Below are 25,689 nucleotides of genomic sequence, written 5' to 3' on the forward strand. Positions count from 1 at the left end.
AAAAAGATGGCAGTTATAAGAGTCGAGGGACGTGAAAGGGAAGCATTGGTTGGGAAGGGCCTGAGACAGGGTTGTAGCCTCTCCCCGATGTTATTCAATCTGTATATTGAGCAAGCAGGAAAGGAAACAAAAGAAAAATTCTGAGTAGGTATTAAAATCCATGGAGAAGAAATAAAAACTTTGAGGTTCGCCGATGACATCGTAATTCTGTCAGAGCAAAGGACTTGGAAGAGCAGTTGAACAGAATGGATAGTGTCTTGAAAGGAGGATATAAGATGAACATCAACAAAAGCAAAACGAGGATAATGGAATGTAGTCGAATTAAGTTGGGTGATGCTGAGGGAATTAGATTAGGAAGTGAGACACTTAAAGTAGTAAAGGAGTTTTGATATTTGGGTAGCAAAATAGCTGATGGTGGTCGAAGTAGAGAGGATATAAAATGGAGACCGGCAATGGCAAGGAAAGCGTTTCTGAAGAAGGAAAATTTGTTAACATCGAATATAGATTTAAGTGTCAGGAAAGTATTTCTGAAAGTATTTGTATGGAGTGTAGCCATGTATGGAAGTGAAACATGGACGATAAATAGTTTGGACAAGAAGAGAATAGAAGCTTTCGAAATGTGGTGCTACAGAAGAATGCTGAAGATTAGAGGGGTAGATCACGTAACTAATGAGGAAGTGTTGAATAGGATTGGGGAGAAGAGAAGTTTGTGGCACAACTTGACCAGAGGAAGGGATCGGTTGGTAGGACATGTTCTGAGGCATCAAGGGATCACCAATTTAGTATTGGAGGGCAGTGTGGAGGGTAAAAATCGTAGAAGGAGACCAAGAGATGAATACACTAAGCAGATTCAGAAGGATGTAGGTTGCAGTAGGTACTGGAAGAAGCTTGCACAGGATAGAGTAGCATGGAGAGCTGCATCAAACCAGTCTCAGGACTGAAGACCACAACAACAACAACAACCTTCAGATCTAATACGTTACTTCAGTAGTAGGTTCTCTGATTAGCTGCTTCAGGTAATTTTCGGATGAGACATTTAGAACAGTTTACACGGTTGCCTATTTTAATAATTTGAATTTTCCAGGCTATAGCTGGTAAGTTGAAATCTCCACTTAATACTATAACATGACCAGGAGATATAGGCGAAATATTCTCTAAGTTTTCTCTCAGAATCTCCGTCACTACTTCTCTGGGGGTAGGAGGTATATATAAGCGTCAATATAGCCATCCGATGATTATGTCTTATTCACGTTTTACACTTATTCTCAACGAATGTCTTTCGCGTTCGGAATCTCGCTAGATATTTTTTACGCCATTTGCCCTATCTTGACGATGTACCTTACGCAGTCGGTATTTAGAATTTCGTTGCTTTTAACATCTGGTTCCTGCCAGCTTTCTGTCGCTAATAGTATGTAGGATTTTTAGCTTTTATAAGTGAGACTAGTTTTGAGACTGTTCCATAGACATTCCTGCAATTACCTTTTACTATATTAACATTTTCTTTCTCCGATACGTCTTCCTTGACGAATTTTACTCTCTTTAATTAATGGGGCTGATTTTCTTCCCCATAGCAAATAGTAACGTTTCTTATCGCGCACGGGGAGGGATTTATCTGTCCCAAAAAACGCAGAGATGCCAGGAACACATACTCCGCTAAGACAGTAGCCGCTTCCTACGCCTAGTGAATACATGACGTATCTTAAGGGGGGACGGGGTGGGGGAACCTATCATTTTCCACGCGACAGCGCAGGTTGAGAAGTTTGCATCGAAGATCGCCAGAAAACCATCGCTCGCTAACCAAGTGTTTCGTGCTACCATTGTTGAGCTCCGACAACCACGTTACCGGTACCAGTCTTTAGAATTTTTATCTTGCAGCTAGATAACAACTTTGCCGATTGGGAACACACCCTTTAGTGAAACAAATGTTCATTAGTCATGGACTTTGAGCTAATGCAACTTTGGAAACAGCACCTTGTGTTGCAGCAACAAGAACAACACAACAACAACAACCAACATACGTAGCAGAAACAGCTGATGCAAGCACTGCAGGAATGTTAGGCTCTGGCAATCACACTGTTGCAGCGTCCATCGTTCGTCTTTTTTCTACGGCCGAGTGCACCAACCTCGATTACAAGTTAGCCGCGGGAAAGTCGGCATTTACCTGAGTTCAATGCGAAATTCTGGTGCATCGACTTCAATCAAAGGTAAACGAGGGAGTTGACCGCCATCAAATTTTTCCGTGGTTCACGCCTGGCTTTCATGAGATGACAAGGATTTTCTAAGCGTAGGGTATTAAGACCCTTCTACACGATCGACTTTTTATCTCAATCGGCTACTCGAGACGGGCGAGTATACTGTAGCGCCCCTGCCGTTTGGTTCTCGTACTGAGTCTCGTCTGCTACGAGTGGTCATTTTCGTTAACTCAGCAGTGCAAAATCTTGTGTGTTGTGGGAGCTGTCTGCTGTGCATGAACGGTGCAGTTCAAGTTGTGAGGGAATATCCTTTTTACGAAACAATGAAATACAGTAACAAAATGTAGAAACAAGCAATCATAACAGAGTTTATTAACGACTAAAGTAGAATTCATAGCGGAAATTCTTGTCAAAGGTCGTGAGGTAAATTCTTTCCAGTCAAAAATGTGTTCAAATATGTGTGAAATCTTGTGGGACTTAACTGCTAAGGTCATCAGTCCCTAAGCTTACACACTACTTATCCTAAATTATCCTAAGAACAGACACACACACCCACGGCGGAGGGAGGACTCGAACCACCGCCGGGACCAGCCACACAGTCCATGACTGCAGCGCCTCAGACCGCTCGGCTAATTCCGCGCGGCTTCTTTACAGTCCTGAGAACTGAAGAAATAGGAAAAGTGTCGTCCAAACATTTCAGAATATATACAGCTATTTGCTCGAGAATAAATATTCCTGCAAAAACATGAAAAATATCTACAGCGCAGTAAATAGCACCTTCTTCTTTCTCGTTTGTATCTTGTTTTCTTGCTACGAGACAAGTAACATCGAAAATTATTTTTCTCGTCAAATAGTTCTGACTTGTTCACTGTTGAAATGATAGTCATTAGTTTATCTACTTACGTACTTGCATCGTGAGTTGTAACTAGTTTAAAATTTTCTGAAAAGGACGAGCTTTAGGAAATATACAAAAACTTTGTAACAAATAATGCCCATGACTTTCTTGAAGATCAAATTACAGGGGTACCAAACTCCAAATGTCTTTTAAAAATGAAAACGGTAGAACTGAGTTGCGCTATATTACCAGGATGTTCTCATCAGCTTCTGAACTGTCCCGAACAACGTCACTCCAATGTATTAATGAAAATTTGGAAGAAGATTTACCACCACCTATAGACCAAATTGAAGAAGTAATGAATATCCTCAAAAACTAGAAAACTACTGGAGAAGATTCTATTACAGTTGAACTTTTCAAGTGGTCCTTACCAAACACTCTTAGTCTTTGAAGAAATCCGTAAACAGAAAAAATTGTAGAGGAATGGAAAGTTGCCTTGATCCATCCATTCGACAAAGAAAGGTAATAATCAGAGTGTAAGCAACTACAGAAGAATCTCTTTACTGCCAGTAGCATATAAAGTACTTATTTTATTAACCACAATAGGAACAACACTAGACAGTCATTTAGGTGAATATCAAAGCCGTTTTAGAAACGGAAGGTCATGTTGAAAACAAATATTTAATCTCAACTCAGTAATTCGCAACAGATTAGTTAATTCAAAGAACTTTATAGTTTTGTTTGTGGATTTCAAAAAGGCTTTTGATTCTGTTGACATAGAAGTTATAGATAAAATAATTCAAGAATTTGGTGTAATATCCAAACTGGCAAACCTAATTCGTGAAACACAGACTGTAAAGTATAATTTATAGCTGAAATTTTACAGCCTTTCAAAATAAAAACAGGTGTACAACAAGGTGACGGCCTATCCCCAGTTCTTTTTAATGGTGTATTAGAGAAAACAGTGAGAATTCGGAACGAAAAACTTACCAAGTTCAACATTTCGGCGATAAGGATAGGAAGAGGAAGCAAAAAGATATAAATCAACTGTCTTGAGTTTGCAGATGATTTTGCTATTCTTTCCTAAAATGTGGCGTCTGCTATAATACAAATAAATCTCCTGGAAGAAATAGCCAGCAGAACTGGCTTAAAAATATATGCAGAAAATTAAAATTTTTAACGAACATCAACGACCCTCCAAAATTCGCGAAAACAGGTATTGAGCGAATAGAGAGGGTTAAAAAATTTAAATATCAAAGGGAGATAATCCAAGAAAATGCCTTGTAAAAATCTGCAATGGAGGAAACACTGCTCAAAATGGGGAGACCAAATAGTATCAGAAAAGACCTCTTCATTAAAAACTGTATATACCCAACAACGCAAAACCAAGCCATTACCACGCATTACTGAAGACAGAATGCCCATATGCGAGTGAATGCCTGGCTTTAAACAATAATTTAGAGAAATTAGAAGTACTAGAAAGACGAATTATAAGGAAAATATTAGGGCGACAAAACACAGCAAAAGGTTGGAAATTAGAAAGTAACGCTGAAATATACCGAAAATAGAAAATATTTCAAAAAATGAGAACAATAAGATTAGTGTTTTTTGGATGTTCATTTCGAATGCTAGATACTGGATTAATTAATAACATTTTCAGATATTTCTAATGTAAAAAGTTCAGAATAAACTAGTCAATGAAGTAGAAACACCATGAGCTTTAGCTCTTAATTTTACTGCATTTGTTCGGCCACCATAAAGAGCATCTTTTAGAGTCAATGGTTCAACAATTTCAGGCAACTGCATTAATTTCTTAAGCCTTTTATAGTCTGCTGAGTTGAACCAATCACATTCCCACATCTCTACCAGATTGTATCCAGTATTTCGTATTTCTGTGCTTCTTCTCAAAGTCTTTTGATAAAGATCATCCATCGTCTGCTTATTTTTATTCTTAACCTTTTCACTTTTGAAACATTTTTTAGTTCCATACCAATAACAACCATGGTATCGATAAACAGTATTCGTTTCTTTATCAAATCAATCTTCTTTTGCTCTGGCAATTCTTACTTCACCATTATTATGAGCATGCAAGATGTTGTTACTGTTTAACCAAGCTATGGACTCATTACTATAATTACCTTACTGTTCTTTATCAAATACAGCGATTGTATTTTCAGGTAAATATTTAGTTCTGTAAATAGCCATTCAAACTCCAGCGATAGTGAAATAACAGAATGGATCAAAGTTAGCTATCTCTAGAAACTGTTTTATTAATTGCAAACTGCCTCTTCTTAATATATGTATATCAGAATTTTTTTTTCATATTGAACACATAATTTTCTTTGACTCTGGAGCTATACCGTTTGAAAAATTCTTCTTTATCTTTTGGCTTCATAGTGTCTAAACAGTAATATTTGGTATCAGGAATGGGTCCTATGTAGTTTTCATTTTCTGGCGTATTGAATAAATGTGGGAAGTAGCCTTTCTTCAATTCTTTCAAATCAAAAGTTCTTAGAAAACTACTAAGTGGATCTTGTGCAAAATTACTACTATTTATAATTTTTATGCCCAACTGCTTGATCTCCAACAACATCAGTTTAGTTTCTTTGTAGATGATACACTCCTGGAAATGGAAAAAGAACACATTGACACCGGTGTGTCAGACCCACCATACTTGCTCCGGACACTGCGAGAGGGCTGTACAAGCAATGATCACACGCACGGCACAGCAGACACACCAGGAACCGCGGTGTTGGCCGTCGAATGGCGCTAGCTGCGCAGCATTTGTGCACCGCCGCCGTCAGTGTCAGCCAGTTTGCCGTGGCATACGGAGCTCCATCGCAGTCTTTAACACTGGTAGCATGCCGCGACAGCGTGGACGTGAACCGTATGTGCAGTTGACGGACTTTGAGCGAGGGCGTATAGTGGGCATGCGGGAGGCCGGGTGGACGTACCGCTGAATTGCTCAACACGTGGGGCGTGAGGTCTCCACAGTACATCGATGTTGTCGCCAGTGGTCGGCGGAAGGTGCACGTGCCCGTCGACCTGGGACCGGACCGGACCGCAGCGATGCACGGATGCACGCCAAGACCGTAGGATCCTACGCAGTGCCGTAGGGGACCGCACCGCCACTTCCCAGCAAATTAGGGACACTGTTGCTCCTGGGGTATCGGCGAGGACCATTCGCAACCGTCTCCATGAAGCTGGACTACGGTCCCGCACACCGTTAGGCCGTCTTCCGCTCACGCCCCAACATCGTGCAGCCCGCCTCCAGTGGTGTTGCGACAGGCGTGAATGGAGGGACGAATGGAGACGTGTCATCTTCAGCGATGAGAGTCGCTTCTGCCTTGGTGCCAATGATGGTCGTATGCGTGTTTGGCGCCGTGCAGGTGAGCGCCACAATCAGGACTGCATACGACCGAGGCACACAGGGCCAACACCCGGCATCATGGTGTGGGGAGCGATCTCCTACACTGGCCGTACACCACTGGTGATCGTCGAGGGGACACTGAATAGTGCACGGTACATCCAAACCGTCATCGAACCCATCGTTCTACCATTCCTAGACCGGCAAGGGAACTTGCTGTTCCAACAGGACAATGCACGTCCGCATGTATCCCGTGCCACCCAACGTGCTCTAGAAGGTGTAAGTCAACTACCCTGGCCAGCAAGATCTCCGGATCTGTCCCCCATTGAGCATGTTTGGGACTGGATGAAGCGTCGTCTCACGCAGTCTGCACGTCCAGCACGAACGCTGGTCCAACTGAGGCGCCAGGTGGAAATGGCATGGCAAGCCGTTCCACAGGACTACATCCAGCATCTCTACGATCGTCTCCATGGGAGAATAGCAGCCTACATTGCTGCGAAAGGTGGATATACACTGTATTAGTGCCGACATTGTGCATGCTCTGTTGCCTGTGTCTATGTGCCTGTGGTTCTGTCAGGGTGATCATGTGATGTATCTGACCCCAGTAATGTGTCAATAAAGTTTCCCCTTCCTGGGACAATGAATTCACGGTGATCTTATTTCAATTTCCAGGAGTGTATATGACCTTATTGTATTTTCAACACAGTACTTCAAATTGAATTGGGAATCGTAACCTTTTGCATAGTCTGCTATGAATGTGTGATAACCGTTATTTTCAGATATCATCCAACAACAGAATTCATCATTTGTCTTAAATTTATAAACAGTATCAGCTTTAAATAAGATTTGGAATACGTATGCCTGTTTCTTGAGTTGCTTCATAATCAAACGAGATGTATCTTTCAGTATAGGTACAAGTCACTTTCCTTGGAAAGCCTTTTTTACAACATTTAAACTCTTTCCCACCAACTATTTTATTACTTTCGAAGTACTGGTAAATATAAAAATCTTGGAATTCTCCATTAACATAGCAACCTTCTTTATTACAATTTGAGCAACCTTGCACTATAAATTCCTCACCAAATCTTCTTTCAAAGATACCACCTTTTTGCAATACATGTTACATGTAACATTTATGATTTCCAATTTCCACTATTTGTTTACAATGTCGGCAAAGTTGAAAGCCACATTTGTGTTCTTTAGATCTTAAAGAAATCTTTTTGCATCCTTCACACTTGTAAACTGTATCACAAACTTCTTTGCGACTGTTCAAGCATTCTTCATTATAACAGTATCTATTGCATTTCTCACAATAAATTTTATTTTCTTCACTTTCATGTTCTGGACTTTTGCATAATATGCACACTTTTATATCTGTTTTACATGTTTGAGCATCCTTGTTATGATAAGCTTTCTTGCATTTATCACAGAAATATGAAGATCCCAAGAAAGTAGTCATACTGTTAATTACATCGAAATGTTTGTGATATTTGTACAGATAAATCTTAATTTCTTTCTCAGCACCAATATAGATGACTGCAATGAAATTTTCAGCACATGGAATGTTTATTTGGATATCCAACAATTCTTCAATATTTTTAATGTCATCTAAAGTAAAGCCTTCTTCATTGTATTCACTAAACTGATTACATAATATATCGATTAACTCTCCTTTTCCGATTTTCTTAATCTAGTTTTTAGTTAGTTCTCTTCCCAAAATATTATTTGGGGGGGGCGGGTGGTATGTCAAAGCCACAATTATGGCTCTAGGACAGCACAGATTATCATCATTTTTAATTCTTGTGGTGCACCTCTTCGTCTTTTTGCCTTCAGCCAGATTTATTATTTTTTTACGCCCAATACCTCTATGAACTACTGACATCTGAATATTAAACGATGTTTCTGCTACATCAACAGTCTCATCGGATGTTAAGATGTCCTCATTTTATTGCACAAAACTGTGGAGTCTCCGCCAGACACCACACTTGCTAGGTGGTAGCCTTTAAATCGGCCGCGGTCCGTTAGTATACGTCGGACCCGCGTGTCGCCACTATCAGTGATTGCAGACCGAGCGCCGCCACACGGCAGGTCTAGAAAGACTTCCTAGCACTCGCCCCACTTGTACAACCGACGTTACTAGCGATGGTTCACTGACAAAATACGCTCTCATTTGCTGAGACGATAGTTAGCATAGCCTTCAGCTACGTCATTTGCTATGACCAAGCAAGGCGCCATTACCAGTTACTATTGATATTGTGAATAATGTACTGTCAAGAGCGATGTTCACCATTTATGGATTAAAGTTAAGTATTCCACCAGCTACGTCCGTTTTTTCTAAAGTCTAATTTCCTTGTCCTGTTCCAGACCGCATGCCAGCCTGTGTGAGCTAAAACGCGTGCCTTTCGGCCTGGTCTAGTAACCCAGTGTTGGCTCTCCTGCCAACCACAACATTGGCGACGAGGCCATACCGCGTTCTTAACTATATTGCCCTGATTTACTTGTGTAATGGCTTCGCCACCATCTCCAGATGTACTGTCCGAATTTTATCTCTTACAGAATCAGCAGACGCAGGCCTTACTGGATGCCCTTGGACAGCTCTTCCAGGGTCAACGTGCAATGCAAAACGATGTGGCAGCCGCCGCTCTACTGCTGACGCAGCCACAACACGCTGTTGCACCAACTTTTTGACTTTCTGATGCTGCACTGGAAAGCTGTACGGAGTGGTCACGCCAATTTGGATTCCATCTCGCCGCCTTCAGAATTCAAGGTAACGAGCGGCAGCCATTTTTGTTGTCTTTGGTCGGCGTCCAAACGTACCGTGTGATAGTCAAATTATTTCCCCGATGCGACATAGCAACTCTGTCCTACGACGAAATTTTGTCTGCATTAGATGCATATTTCAAAGACTCAGTCAATGTAGTAGCCAAACGGTATACCTTCTTTCGTACAAAACGTACGGCAGGTCAGACTAATCGGGAGTGGGTTGCAACCTTGCAACGCCTTACTAGGAATTGTGCTTTTGAGTGTCAATGTGGACTCCCTTATTCAGATACTATGGTACGTGATGCAATTGCACAGAACGTTTCTGATGTTCGCATAAGGGAACAGATTTTGAAACTAGTCAATCCCTCTCTTCAACAAGTGATGGACATATTGGATCGGCAGGACACACTTGACTTCGCTCAGGAATCATTTGAAACTTCACCAGCCATGTGTCAGGTTACCCGGCCCGACGGGCGAGCTGCACGGAGCAGTAAACAGCCCTTGCACCTGGCCGCGCCACTGCCGCCAGGCTCTCAGCCACGTCTGCCGAGCAGGCAAGCAAATGCAGTGCTAAAATCATGCCCGCGGTGTGCTACTAGACATTCGCGTGAGAATTGCCCGTCACGCCAGGCTATTTGCTTTTTCTGTAATAAAAAAGGACATGTTCAGAGTGTTTGCCAGAAAAAGCTAGATCGGAAACTCACAACCATTCCACGCCCTGTGCTTCGTGGCGAATTCGAACCAAGGATATTAAGGCTCATGAAACTTCGCCCATGGAAATTCATGTAGTTCATTCCACTCCGCTCAGTGCCACTCTCTCTAACAGTGACTGTGTTCGTCCCACAAATAGTGTGCGTCAACATCGCCGGATATCCCGTCAAGTCGCAAGTGATTATGTACCAGTGTCAGTTCATGTTGCACGAGACAGCCGCTCTGGTCGTCAACAGGACAATAAACTTTTTGTAGACTTGGACATTAACGGCAAAGTGACACCATTCCAGCTCGATACCGGAGCTGCAGTTTCACTGATCAGTCAAGACACTTATAAACTGCTGGGCACACCTCCGTTGCGTGCCGCAAATGTTAAGCTCACTAGCTATTCAGGTCAACAGCTCCCTTTGTTAGGACAGTGCATCCTTCTTGCAACATACAAAGGACAAACAAAACTTGTGTCATTTTACGTCCTTTGTTCTTCTTCTGCAGTGAACTTGTTTGGTTTCGATTTATTTCAGTTGTTTAACTTGTCTATAGTGAATCAGGTCCTATCAGTGAACCAGACTGTGCCTTCCAACAGTGTTTCTCGTCTATGTGAAGAATTTGCAGATATTTTTGCACTGGGCCTCGGTTTCGCTAAGAACTATGAAGCACATTTGGAACTGAAAGTAACCGCGCATCCGAAACTTTTCAGAGCGCGCAATGTTCCCCACGCATTGCGTGATGAGGTCGCAAAAACATTGCACGATTTAGAATCACAAGGTGCAATTGAACATGTGCAGGCTTCTCTCTGGGCATCACCCTTAGTAATTTTGCCAAAACCTTCCGGAAAATTTAGACTTTGTGTGGACTTCAAGGCAACAGTGAATCCACAACTAGTGACTGCAACTTTTCCTTTACCCCGCCCGAAAGATCTTTTTGACAAACTGTGCCCGGGTAAATATATTTCGAAGTTGGACCTAGCAGATGCGTACTTGCAAATACCGGTGGACGAAGAATCCCAGCCCGTTTTGGTGGTTAACACGCATCTTGGTTTGTATCGATTCAAACGACTGCCATTCGGGTGTGCATCCGCCCCTGCATTGTTTCAGCAATATCCACAAACTGTTTGTGCGTCGGTCCCTACTGCAGCAAACTATCTGGACGATATTGTGATCTCTGGAAAGACGGAAGAAGAACATTTAGCCAATCTCAGAACATTAATTATTATTACCGTTATATACCACACGCCACTTCCATTTCAGCTCCGCTTCATCGCTTACGCCGTATCATCTGGACGACGGAATGCGAACGCGCCTTTCGCCAGTTGAAATCGGCGTTGCTTTCCAATACTTGCCTTACGCCATTCGATCCCCAGAAGCCCCTTTTGTTGATGGTAGATGCATCGGATTTCGGGATCGGTGCTGTGCTTGCGCACAAAGATGGATGCATGATCGTCCTATTGCCTTTGCGTCCAAATCAGTCTCGTCTGCGCAAAGAAATTATTCACAGATCGAGAAAGAAGCATTGGCACTCGTATTTGGTGTTACTAAGTTTCATGATTTCTTGTATGGTCGTCACTTTACCATCATCACAGACCACAAACCTTTGACATCGCTTTTTCATCCGAACAAGCCTGTACCTCCACGTACAGCGCAGAAATTCATTCGCTGGTCTATTTTCCTCTCGCAGTACCGCTACGATATCTTGTATCGGTCCACTGCTAAGCACGGCAACGCCGACGCGTTGTCCCATTTGCCTGTTGCTGAGGACAGAGCATTCGATTCCTCCGAACTTGCTTGCATGTTCATTGATTCCGAAACCGATGACGTGGTCGAATCGTTTCCGATTGATTTTCGTCGTGTAGCTACAGCCACAGCTGCCGACCCTGTCCTTGCTACCGTTCTGCGTTTTGTTGCTACGCAATGGCCCTTGTCAAAGTCACGGATCGGGGACCCGTTGGTTCGCCGATTTTTTGTTCGACGTGGTGTTTTGCTGTTGCGTTCTGATAATGATCAGTCCAGGGTCGTGGTCACACGTTCGTTACAGTCCTCTGTCTTACAGCTTCTCCACCAAGGACATTGGGGTATAGTGAGAACGAAACAACTTGCTCGTCAGCACTGTACTTGGTTCGGAATCGATGCCGCGATTACGAATATGTGGTCTTCTTGCATGGTGTGTGCCAAACAACAATCACCACCACTGCGGAAATTTTTGCATGGCCAAAAGCCACTTCCCTTTGGCAATGCTTATACATCGGTTTTGCTGGTCCATTCTGGAGTGCTCGATGGTGGGTTGTGGTAGATTCATTCAGTAATTTTCCTTTTGTTGTCCGGATGTCTTCCATGACGTCATCTGCCACCATCCAAGCGTTATCTGCTATCTTTTGCACTGAAGGTCTTCCACAGACTATTGTTTCCGACAATGGCCCACAATTCATGTCCGCAGAATTTCAGTCATTCTGCAAGGCCAATGGTATTCAACATCTGACGTCCGCGCCGTTTTCGCAACAGTCAAACGGTGCCGCTGAATGATTGGTCAGGACTTTCAAGACACAGATGTTGAAGTTAAAAGAGTCGCATTCTCGGGAGGACGCGTTATTGCTCCTTTTGTCCTCGTATCGCTCTCAGCCCCAAGATGGTCGCTCGCCGGCTGAGTTGCTCCACGGTCGTCATCATCGAACCTTGATGTCTTTGCTACATCCGCCGCATCAGGTTCCTGTGCAGCGGCAGCCACCTGCTTTTGCTCCAGGCGACGTTGTCTACTACCGCCACTATCGAGGTTCACGGCGTTGGCTCGAAGGGCGCATTCTTCGCTGCCTCGGCCGCGCTATGTACCTGGTGTTGGGGGCCTCTGGTGAGGTGCGCCGGCATTTCAACCAGCTGCGCCTCTGTCGTCGCATGGGATCTGCCGCTCGTCGTCTGCTTTCAGTGATGGTGCCGTCTGGTCAGCGCCCTGGGGTCCCATCTACTGGCTCGCCTCGGCCCCAGGTGTTACCGACGCTGCCTTCCATTTTGCCCCATGGCGACGCGCCACCGCCGCCGCCGCTGCCGCCACCGCCTGTTCTCCCGTCGGCGACGCCCGCAGTGGACGCATCGCTGCAACCGCCGGGCGCCTCCCTGGGTCACGCGCAGCCGATCACTTCCCGGGACCGGTTGTCCTCCGACATGGAACTCTTACCCGCTCTGGACCATATGTCGTCTTCGCCCGTCGGGTGCCCTGGCCCGATGGAGGTCGACCCTTCGGCCCCTCTGTCTCTCTGCGGGCGCATACACCGCATGTTGGCGTTCACCCTGGAGCAGGTTTTCAGGCGTTTACTAGCTCCCCGCGCTCCGAATGGCAGGGTGCGGGTGGCACAGCCTCGCCTGTTGTTAGGCTCCCCACCTCGTTGCATACGTCAACATGGGGTCCTCCCCACGGCGGGCGGAAGCCTTATGCCACAACCGTACGCCGATTTGCTGGGGAGGAATGTGGTGTCTCCGCCAGACACCACACTTGCTAGGTGGTAGCCTTTAAATCGGCCGCGGTCCGTTAATATACGTCGGACCCGCGTGTCGCCACTATCAGGGATTGCAGACCGAGTGCCGCCACACGGCAGGTCTAGAAAGACTTCCTAGCGCTCGCCCCAGTTGTACAACCGACGTTGCTAGCGATGGTTCACTGACAAATTACGCTCTCATTTGCCGAGACGATAGTTAGCATAGCCTTCAGTTACATTATTTGCTACGACCTAGCATGGCGCCATTACCAATTACTATTGATACTGTGAATAATGTACCGTCAAGAGCGACATTCACCATTTATGGATTAAAGTTAAGTATTCCACCAGCTACGTCCGTTTTCTCTAAAGTCTAATTTCCTTGTCCTGTTCCAGACCTCACGCCAGCCTGTGTGAGCTAAAACGCGTGCCTTTCGGCCTCCTCTAGTAACCCGCTGTTGGCTCTCCTGCCAACCACAACAAAAACTTGAACAGATTCTCGATTATTATTCGATGCTTTACACCCTGTAGAAATCGGATAAGGCATTTTTGGGTTGGCTTATCTCTTCCTGAAATTAGTCCTCTTTTTAGCTACATCTACTGTGGTAGCGATAGCTACGACACCACAACGTAGGTCCACTCTGCTAGGTTGGCACTACAAGAGACACCGACGACAGCGCCCTGAAGCCGGTGCTGTCGAGGTATACGAGCTCCGCAACTGCTTCAGCCCATTTCATCTGGTGCAGCCAGCCAGGACACTTCGCTTCACCATCGCACCTACATTCAAAGTTATGTATTCGTTTATCATCTTGTTTTTGCACCATTAAACCACTTTATTGCAGTAATGACTTGTGTTACCTTTTCCCGTTCCTACCCACGCACCGCCTCCCAGGCGGGATACAAAATCTACCATAGAATTGAGTACTTTCGTTATGTAATCCGTTTTCTCACGAACAGTATGAAGTTTGGCAATGTTAGCAGCGTTAAAGGCAATTTTATAGTCAACAGACAAATTCGATATAATTTCTTTAATCTCCAATGAATACTTTCTAGATGGCTCAGCTTCCTTTTCTTGCTCAAATATTTTGCTAATAAATGGGTAAATTTTATCTAGCCCGTTCAGTTTTTCCTCTCTCAGTGGGCGAGGCTCAATAATATCATCAAATCTGTAAAAATAATTTATATTGGGTACACGCTTCGGTCTTGATCTAGTCTTTTGGAATACATCTGGGTGAAATTTAAACTCTTGTAATACAATGACATTAATTAACTCTGACTTCTTCAGTGTGGTGTAACCACTAATGCCAAGACTTTTAGCTCTCATTTTGAGTTCACTTACTTTCAAATTTTCGAGAGTTCTTGTGGGAAGACGCAAATTACTTGAAATGATTAAGTTGATAAGACCATCCTTTCTAAATCCGCTATATCCTCACAAATTATTCCTCTTGCAATAATCGCAAAGTTGAGCGACTGTCAAATCTCTCAGCAATGCATCCATTTGATTATCTTTTATTAGGGAAAAATTTCCATTTGCTTTTTGAAAAATGGGTGGTGGTAAATTGTCTGAAACAATTAAATTAATTAAATCATCTTTTCTAAATCTGTTGTGTACTCATAAATTATTCCTTCTGCAATAATCACAAAGTAGAGCAACTGTGAAATCTCTGAGAGTCTTCCATTTATTAAGGAATGAAAAAACACTAGCTTTGCAAAAAAGGAGAATTTTTATTTTCGTTTATTTTGATGTGACTATTTGTTTGTAAATGTTTTTGAGATCACTTTTAACTGCTTCTTTTCCACACTTACAGACTATTTTTCTTTTTTGTCTATTTTCTAGTAGACAAATCTTGCATCTACTTGTGAGCTTGTACCTAGATGAATGACTTAAGTAAAAAAGCCAAGATCTTTAATTTATTGACAGCCAATACATTTTTTAATGATGTTGTTCTTGTTTAACTTTTGTTGTTGTTATTATTTGTAAAAATGAAGAAAATCGTATATATCCTTAAACATTGCCATAGGATTCTTATAATTAGATGTAAACTGTTCAAAACATTCATTTTTATTATTAAATACATTTCTATAAAGGATTCTACAACAGTCTTTACAAATATTTGAATGCTTGTCCTTTGCATATTTATATGAATAAAAGTTATCAATTTACTTCTCCACATCGAATTTCTTACACTTCTTGTGCACTTGCATTTATTGAGATAAAATTTTCATTAATAATTAAAATTGTGTGGACTTGATAGCTGTATAGATAAAGTATTTATGCTCTTAATTTTCCTTCTGTCACTATTATTTCTACTGTGTGTTTTTTATTTCATTTATGAATTTTTAGTAGAATAATAATGACGCATTTTTAAGGAAACATTTCTGCTGAACCTTGAATACTATTGCAGGGTTGCTGAGCATCTACCCTTAATACTTACTAATGTATTTTCGTTTTATATAAATGGCAGATGTTGCTACTTCAGAATTGAACATTTTGGAATTCATTCAAGAAAGGAAGTATGAATTATATTTAGGAAAATGGTTCAATGACATTTTGATTCCTTTTTTTTAATAGAAAGAACCATTTGACAAAAAGGACATTTTGGGCTTCATTCACTATGGAATTGCAGGGTCTTGAGCGACAACTGTGGAAATATAACACAAATTAAAAGACATTTAATGAATGCTTGGCAAAATTATAGTCTCTTGTACAAGGAGATCAAAAACAATGATCCTCTTGGTTTAGAGTATAAATACATCCAAGAAGAGAAAGAATATTTATGATGAAATTTTAACTGTCCCTGCTGTAGAATTTTAGTTTACTAATGTATTTTAATTCTGTATAAATGGAGGCGGTTGTTGATCAGAAGAATAAGCTCGCTTATAACAACCATATTTTAGTAATTATTGTTATAATAATGAACCATCGTTTGAAGCTAAAGATGTTGCTAAAATATTAGTATATAAAGACACTGATATAGCTGTTAGAAATAATGTTGATAACGAAGATAAAGTAAAATATGAAGATATTTTAAACTCGGCCTCCAAAGCGGTATTGAAAAGTAATGAAAAGTCTTCAATATTTATTAATGAATTGGGATTATATTCTTTAATTTTAAAATAAAAAAGAAGCAGCAAAACAATTTAAAAGATGGGTTACACATGAAGTTTACCTTCAATTCATGAACATGGTGAAATAAGATTAGAAAAGAGATGATTGATGCTTATAAATGCAAAGTAAAATATTTATGAGAAATAAGAGAACTGGATAAAAACAAATCGAAAATTTGAGAGAAGCATTTAATATGGCTTTTGATGTAATAAACAAAAGAAATAGAGAAATAGATACAATGTTACCACATGTTGTTCCTCAAACAAAGAATGAAAATATAAAACCAGCTTTTGTTTTTTAAGATTATATAATTTTAATTATGATTACTCTGTCATTTGAGGACAATTAAAAAACGTACAAAGGCAAATGGATATAATCAGAAATATGCACCAAAACAGCAAACAAATTTTAAGAATTGATTATGTGTCAAATCCGATAAATTTATATCAATGAATCAGAGAAAATTGAGGTTTGTTTGCTATCGAAATTATTTCAACATTTTGGATAACTATACACAAGAAGAATTGATTGATGTTATAATGAATCTTCTCAGACTGAATTGCTGTAGTTTTTGGTAGTGTTCGGATATTTGGTCTGCTGAACTGAAATTATTTTAATTTACTAATGTTGTTTTCATTCTATATATAAAAGGAGATGCTTTTAGACCTCATGAATAACAAGCTTGCGTACAACAATAAACAAGTGTTTATGATTATCGATGAAGAAAATAAACCTTGGTTTAAATCATAGGAAATAGCTGAAATATTAGAATATGCAGATACAAAACAAGCAATTAGGAAATATGTTGATTAAGATAAGATTGTTTTTGAAAATATTAGGGGCATCTCCCAGGCACCCCCTTCCAATACACAACCTCATACAATATTTAAAGAAGAAGCAAAACAATTTAGAAGATTGGTTACTCATAAAGTTCTTCCTTCAATTCGAAAATTCTGCGAATATAAACAAGAGAAGGAGCAACTCGCCATAGACCTTCAAAACAGACTCACTATCAAATCAAAAGAGAAGAAGAACTAAAAGAGGAAAACAAAAGACTCATACAACTCAATATGGACATGAAGGTCTTCATAGATAAAGTCAAACAGAAAACAAAAAATGGTTACATCTATACAGCTACTTCAAAAAGATATTCTTTAATCAACAACTTTAAAATGGGAAAGACAGAAAATTTGTCTATTCCAAACTCGAATTTTAATTCTTTACACAATGAACAAGATAAATTTTGTATCTCCTTCTATGATAAAGTGTATGATGTTAATAAAACAGAAAGGATGACTCACGAGTTAGTGGATGACTTCAGAGATAAGACGAATAAGGAAATCTTTGTTTTACATTAGACACCACTGCTCGAGATTTTTAAATTAACAATTAAAAACATAAACGAGCCTTTTGAGTACATTAATGATCTAACTACAAAACAATTAGAGGAAGAGTATTCGATAACGCCAGAAGAAGTACAATTATTTGATGAAGAAGAATTGAAGGAGAAAATAAATCGAGCTCTTGACAATTGTGTAAATGAAAATAATTTTAGTTTAACTATATCAGAATTGTTGGATCAAGTAAAAGTTGAACATCACATTAACAACACAAAGATGTGGAATTGCTTTAAAGAAGTAAAACAATGGGAAAGCAGTAAAGAACTGATTACACATAACAAAATTGAAATTACAACTACTTATTGACTGCTTCAGCTAGCGCTGTCACTTGTAATATTCATAGACATTACAAATTTCATCACCCTTCAAATTATATAAATAATTTACAGGCTCATCAGTTAATTGATTTCTGAAACCAGACATTGTATCTCCATCACCAGGATAACATACATTTATAAAATATGAAATGGTTAATTTTTGCATTCGTAAAGCACAATACATTTATATACAAAAATTGCATTTAAAAATTTTTTAAAACAATGAGTGCTATTGTGTAGCACTCCTTTAAATTCACAACAATATGATAGCGGCCAGTCACCGACTATTACTTTATCTTTATTTACCCAACTGTTGTGCGATTTATCAAAGCCCAACCACTTAACATAAACTTTATTTCTTTTCTTTCTCAGAACTTTTTCAATGAGATACACATCTGGATGTTTCGTTTTCTGTAGCTCTTGCTCATAAAAGTTACCTTCGATATCTTTCAGTTTACATGTGATTGGATTGGAATGAATAACAGATTGAATTACGAAAATTTCCTTTTTCAAAAATTCTTCAAGTTTACTGGTGCTAACTTTATCTTCTTTTTTAAATTTAGCCTTATCGTTAGGCACAATGACATCTATCTATTAGTTCTTTTCAGTAACCTCTTTTGGCTTCATTTTTATAGTTTGATGAACTGTGTTAGAGTATTCGCAACTAGTTTCGAGACTAGATCGGCCCATGTATTATTTCCTTGAAGAGAAAATTTCTTCCACGTCCTTTCCTTAAGTGTTCTGTTGAATTGTTCAACAAGAGATGCTTTCAATTCTGAAGAAGTAGAATAATGATTGATGTTGTATTTTTTCATCAATTCTTGAAATTCTTTATTATAGAATTCTACAGATTTCTTGGTCTCCTGGAGCTGAATATTTTTTCGATAGCATCAGCCACATTCTTACCTGTTTTATCTTTAACTGGAACAGCCCAGGCAAATTTCTAAAACACATCAATAACAGTCAATAAATATTTGTATCCTCGATTTATTATTGAAATTCATTTCAACTTGCTCGAATCCATTTCGACTAAGTGGGCTTGCCATTAATCATCTATACTGAGAGAAATTACATTTCTTCATGTAAAATTTTTTCTCATTGGCTTATGCAGCTCATTAATGATTTCTTCACGAATAAAAAGGGGTGGTAAATTGCCACCTCCTACTTTTTTTTTGATGAATTTACTTTTTAGTTGTTACTCTGTGTGGACTATGTGTCTCAATAATTTTTTTACACTTCAAGCAGTAACTGTGACTGCTGTGAAGAGCTTAAGAAATTAAAGCAGTTGCCTGAGATTGTTGAACCATTGAATCCAAGAGATGCTTTATATGGTGATCAAACAAATGCAATAAAATAAAGAACTAAAGCATATGGTGTTAGCTCAAAAATAAAATATATTCACATATGTAGTCTTTATCCTACTGTGCAGTTTCATGACCTTTAACCTAAAAACATCAGAGAAAAATATATAGACTAAAATATTATTCTAAAAATTGGTATGGCTTAATAAAATGTAAAGAATTGTCTCCTAGAGGATTGTATCACCCTGTTTTCCCTCTACACATGTAAATCGACAAAAATGAAAAACTGTTGTTCCCTTAGTGTGTTAAATGTGCAGAAGAACAAATAAGCAAATGCAATCACTGTGATGAAGAAAGAAGTTTTATTGGAACTTGGGTGACAGATGAAGTAAAGTTGGCTGTGGAAAAAGGATATAAGGTTTTAGATGTGTATGAAGTATGGGATTTCAGAAAAAAAAGCAACAAGTTGTTCAAAAATTTGTAAAAGACTTTCCCAAAATCAAACTCGAAACAAGTGCACATGATTTCGAGTCTGGTGAAGAGTATATCAAAACTGCTAAAGAGAAGATAGATATTGACTTGGATCATAACAGAATAAAGGAAAATCCGCAAAAACGAGCTGTTGCTAAGATATGTCTTAATTTATTATGGGGCAAATTTGGGCAAAGGCAAAATATGAATCAAACAGAATATGTAACCAATGTACAGCACTTTTATGAGATACTGCTGGATGACCGATTAGATAATTTAGATGTAAATTTTATTACAGAGCAGATGGTTCAGATGAGGTACAATTTCAAGGATTATTACGTGGATAACAATGTGGCTACAAATATCTTAATAGCTGCATCCACTACATCAAATGTGAGACTCACATTATATGATATGTTAGATAAACTAGGAAAACTGTTATATATTTTGATACCGATTCTGTAGTATATATTGATGATGGTAAAAATACTGTGGAAACAGACTGTATGTTGGGTGAATTAGGAAATAATTGGATTACAGATTGGGCTTCAACAGGTCTGAAAAGTTATTATTATGAGAAAATTGATAAAAATACAGAAATGAAGGTAAAGGGCTTCAATTTAAATTCTAAGAATATTCAAAAGTTGAATAGTGAATCTATGATAAGGCTAATAGAAAGTGAAGTAAAAGAAAAGATACAGCTAGAGTACAATCAGATAACCAGAGATGTTGATAGTAAAAATCTGGGTAACAAACAAGTTATTTTAGTATGATAATAAAGCTGTTATAGAAAATTATGATACAGTGCCTTATAGATATTAAAAACTAAATAATTTATATATATCTTCTAATGTAAAGAAAAAATTCATACCACATTCCTTATGCAAATAGAATAAATCAGTTAGTTGTATGTTGTCGTATTCTGTGTAGTCTAACTTTTTAGTTATAGAGTGATAAACTTTTAAATAAAACAAATAGGCCTTAATGTAATTTTGTAGGTAATTATTAATTGACAAATTAGAATCCACTATTTGCTTTACAGTCATACAAAAGAGAGAATCGGAGTTTTCTATTTCCTCCCATGTTTCTATATCAGTTTCCTCATAGCAATAAAGGTACTTTTCTTCATCATAAGTTCTCCTTAATACACTAACACATTCAGTATGATCCTGACTTCTCAAGTGTTCGATAATTAATGCTGGTTTAGAATATCCTTTGCAAATATTACACTCAATTTGTTTCCCTCTTAGGTTATTACTTCTCTCGACAAAGATGTCAAATTTAATTTCATCCCACACATTAGTCGTATTTATAAAGATTAAAAATTTTAAAGATTATTAAAATTTTGTTCTTAAAAGAATACTGTTTATGATTGTTTATTATATCTCACGTGTACATCCAACAGCTGTTTTAAATACTACAAATTACAGTGCTTACATGAATAACGTACAGCCAGGACGGCAATTTCGGAAGTTTTCCTGTTCTTGAGTGTGAATTTGCTCTAGTAATGCGACAGATTTGACCTTGTTAATGTAACTTGTTATTTTTCCATATATTTCGAATAATCGAGAAGGTTGTGAAGTGAAAATGATACTTTTTAACGTATTTAATTCCGCTTATACTGTATTTGTATCGATAGCAAATGAAGCTAGAACCGTTAAATGAATGTTTGTTTGCCTACTGGTACTGCTTCTTGTTCGTTACATTTTCAGCCTTCAACTCGCGTACACAACGTTTTTAATGTAAACTTTTACAAAAAACTTACCTACTTGTTCTTTGCTATCCCACAAACGCGTGCAATAAGGAAAGAAACAAGGCACGCTTTCGTATGTTGTGCCTCTCAACGATTATTGAAACGTCGAAATGGATAGTGGTCCAATACTATAAATGTGATTAAGGGAAAGGTCTGATAAACGAACATTTTGCTATAACATACATGAAAGTCATCTCTTTTCAGTAATGGTAGCCTAACTTGTGTAACACATAGGGCTACCATTGCTAGTTGGATTGATAGGAAACAGAAATTTAAATGAAAGAAGTAAAACCACTGCAATAAAGGAAAGCAACGCAACCATAATTCAAGAATACAAAAGGAAATATTTTCTGAACTTCACCACTTACGAATGAAATATGGTTTCTTTAAACTTTAAATTACGGTTAGTCCACTCGTAACTGACGCAAGCGGGCATCTTTGATGAAACATCTACGTCTGTACACAATCAAAGCACCAGATGCCATTTGGATGCGATCACGAAATTCGATAGGTATCTATATATGACGGTAGTATCTGTTCCAGAAAGAACAGTTACCGTTGATGACCATGCAGCTTTGCTGGAAATGAAATGATAATTAAATGGACATCCTAGCTGCAAACAGACGTTGATCATTGGGGATATGCTGAAAATGTATGCCCCGACCGGGACTCGAAACCGGGGTCTCCTGCTTACATGGCAGACGCCCTATCCATCTGAGCCACCGAGGGCACAGATGATACTGCGCCTGCAGGGACTTATCCCTTGCACGCTCCCCGAGAGACCCACATTCCCAACATGTCCACACCACTATATTTGTAGTGCACCTAATAGATGTTTGCCCATCATACTCATTACTCGTGGCAGATTAATCTACCAAGTCCTGTTCGAGTCCGGGCATAGCGTGTGCGTTTGAACAAGAAGGTCAATGGCTGGGAAGCCATACTTTAATTATATATGACAGTAGTATCTGTTCCAGAAAGAACAGTTACGGTTAATGACACTACAGCTTTGCTCGAAATGAAACGATAATTAAACGGACACCCTAGCTGCAAACAGGCATTGATGTACTTCATTGGGGATATGTTGAAAATGTGTGCCCCCAACCAGGACTCGAACCCAGGATCTCCTGCTTACATTACAGACACTCTATCCATCTGTGCCTCCGAGGGCACAGAGGACAGTGCGCCTGCAGTGACTTATCCCTTGCACGCTCCCCGTGAGACCCACATTCCCAACATGTCCACACCACTACATTCGTAGTGCGCCTAATAGATGTTTGCCCATCATACTCTATTAGGCGCACTACGAATGTAAGGGTGTGGACATGTTGGGAATGTGGGTCTCACGGGGAGCGTGCAAGGGATAAGTCCCTGCAGGCGCACTATCCTCTGTGCCCTCGGTGGCTCAGATCGATAGAGCGTCTGCCATGTAAGCAGGCGATCCCGGGTTCAAGTACTGGTCGGTGCACACATTTTCAAAATATCCCCAATGAAGTACTTCAACGCCAGTTTGCAGCTAGGGTGTCCATTTAATTTTCATTTCGATAGGTATCCCCAACAGTCGAAACTGGACTCAGGTACATCAGAGTGAGGCCACGGGGAAGCATCACCATGGTGAATAGTAGAGCTAGAAATGTGGTGAACCCATTGTTTTGAGCTATGTAAGATGGCCGACGTAGGCTTCAAGTTTGTGAAGTGCTGGTAACTCCCTTCTTCTTCTTCTTTTTTTTTTTACCTCCATTCTAACGAAATGTTATGTAACTTTATATACGTTCTGCGTAAATAATGTTGCATGTTACTTCACGTTAAACTACTTTGTAATTATTGTTGTTACGCACCTCAGGTACTAACGGAGAGGGACCATGGTGGGTTGCGGAGGGTGGCTGTAACAAATGGCAGGAAATCAGTGGAAGGAATCCCTCGTGAGTTGTCAGGCGCTGCTAGCAGCGCGGGTACCACAGGTACTGTGTGCAGGGCGCTAGAGTGAGCAGGGGGCAGCGGCCGAGCAGCTCCACACAGGCCTCACATCTCTGCAGCCAGTGCTAACCGACGCCTGAGGATGTCTACAGAGGTGACTGGAGACGAGCGATTTGGGGTGACGAGTCGGGCTGCAGTCCGATGGAGGGTCTGGGTGTGGCGAACGCCTGGGGAACGTTGCCGGCCATCTTGTCTGATGCTAACAGTGGAGTAGCGAAGAGCTGGTGCTGCGTGTTTCTCGTAGTCTCTGTGTGTGGTCTGCTTATCGTGCTGAACGATACGAACACATTTCACGGCTTTGTATATTACGCTATGAGACCAAGACTCTGCTGTGTTCAGTTATATTTTTATTACAGTAGCCTTACTTAGGCGCTATTGTGATCTTCACGTTATCTCCAGAAATACGTAGATTGGCACAACATTTCAGACTTTGAAGTAAGTAATGTAACGTACTACAGAATAGAACTATGCTTTGCTGTGCACATCAGGTGGTCCTGATATTCATATGATATCGGTGTCTTAGTTGCTGTGATTACTGTTTAACTTTGTTCCTTTGATGTTAGTGGAGCTATAGTTGGTGTTAACCTTTAGCTGGTGCTAAAGTAGTCGCAACAACTAAGCGATGTCATAGGCATATCAAGACCACCTGATGTAGTACATGAAACTACCTTCTTAAAGATCTGAAGTATTGTACCCAACTATATACACACCTGGAAATTGAAATAAGAACACCGTGAATTCATTGTCCCAGGAAGGGGATACTTTATTGACACATTCCTGGGGTCAGATACATCACATGATCACACTGACAGAACCACAGGCACATAGACACAGGCAACAGGGCATGCACAATGTCGGCACTAGTACAGAGTATATCCACCTTTCGCAGCAATGCAGGCTGCTATTCTCCCATGGAGACGATCGTAGAGATGCTGGATGTAGTCCTGTGGAACGGCTTGCCATGCCATTTCCACCTGGCGCCTCAGTTGGACCAGCGTTCGTGCTGGACGTGCAGACCGCATGAGACGACGCTTCATCCAGTCCCAAACATGCTCAATGGGGGACAGATCCGGAGATCTTGCTGGCCAGGGTAGTTGACTTACACCTTCTAGAGCACGTTGGGTGGCACGGGATACATGCGGACGTGTATTGTCCTGTTGGAACAGCAAGTTCCCTTGCCGGTCTAGGAATGGTAGAACGATGGGTTCGATGACGGTTTGGATGTACCGTGCACTATTCAGTGTCCCCTCGACGATCACCAGTGGTGTACGGCCAGTGTAGGAGATCGCTCCCCACACCATGATGCCGGGTGTTGGCCCTGTGTGCCTCGGTCGTATGCAGTCCTGATTGTGGCGCTCACCTGCACGGCGCCAAACACGCATACGACCATCATTGGCACCAAGGCAGAAGCGACTCTCATCGCTGAAGACGACACGTCTCCATTCGTCCCTCCATTCACGCCTGTCGCGACACCACTGGAGGCAGGCTGCACAATGTTGAGGCGTGAGCGGAAGACGGCCTAACGGTGTGCGGGACCGTAGCCCAGCTTCATGGAGAGGGTTGGAATGGTCCTCGCCGATACCCCAGGAGCAACAGTGTCCCTAATTTGCTGGGAAGTGTCGGTGCGGTCCCCTACGGCACTGCGTAGGATCCTACGGTCTTGGCGTGCATCCGTGCGTCGCTGCGGTCCGGTCCCAGGTCGACGGGCACGTGCACCTTCCGCCGACCACTGGCGACAACATCGATGTACTGTGGAGACCTCACGCCCCACGTGTTGAGCAATTCGGCGGTACGTCCACCCGGCCTCCCGCATGCCCACTATACGCCCTCGCTCAAAGTCCGTCAACTGCACATACGGTTCACGTCCAGGCTGTCGCGGCATGCTACCAGTGTTAAAGACTGCGATGGAGCTCCGTATGCCACGGCAAACTGGCTGACACTGACGGCGGCGGTGCACAAATGCTGCGCAGCTAGCGCCATTCGACGGCCAACACCGCGGTTCCTGGTGTGTCCGCTGTGCCGTGCGTGTGATC

Source organism: Schistocerca piceifrons, chromosome 9 (assembly GCF_021461385.2).
Source record: "Schistocerca piceifrons isolate TAMUIC-IGC-003096 chromosome 9, iqSchPice1.1, whole genome shotgun sequence".
Taxonomy (NCBI): Eukaryota; Metazoa; Arthropoda; class Insecta; order Orthoptera; family Acrididae; genus Schistocerca; species Schistocerca piceifrons.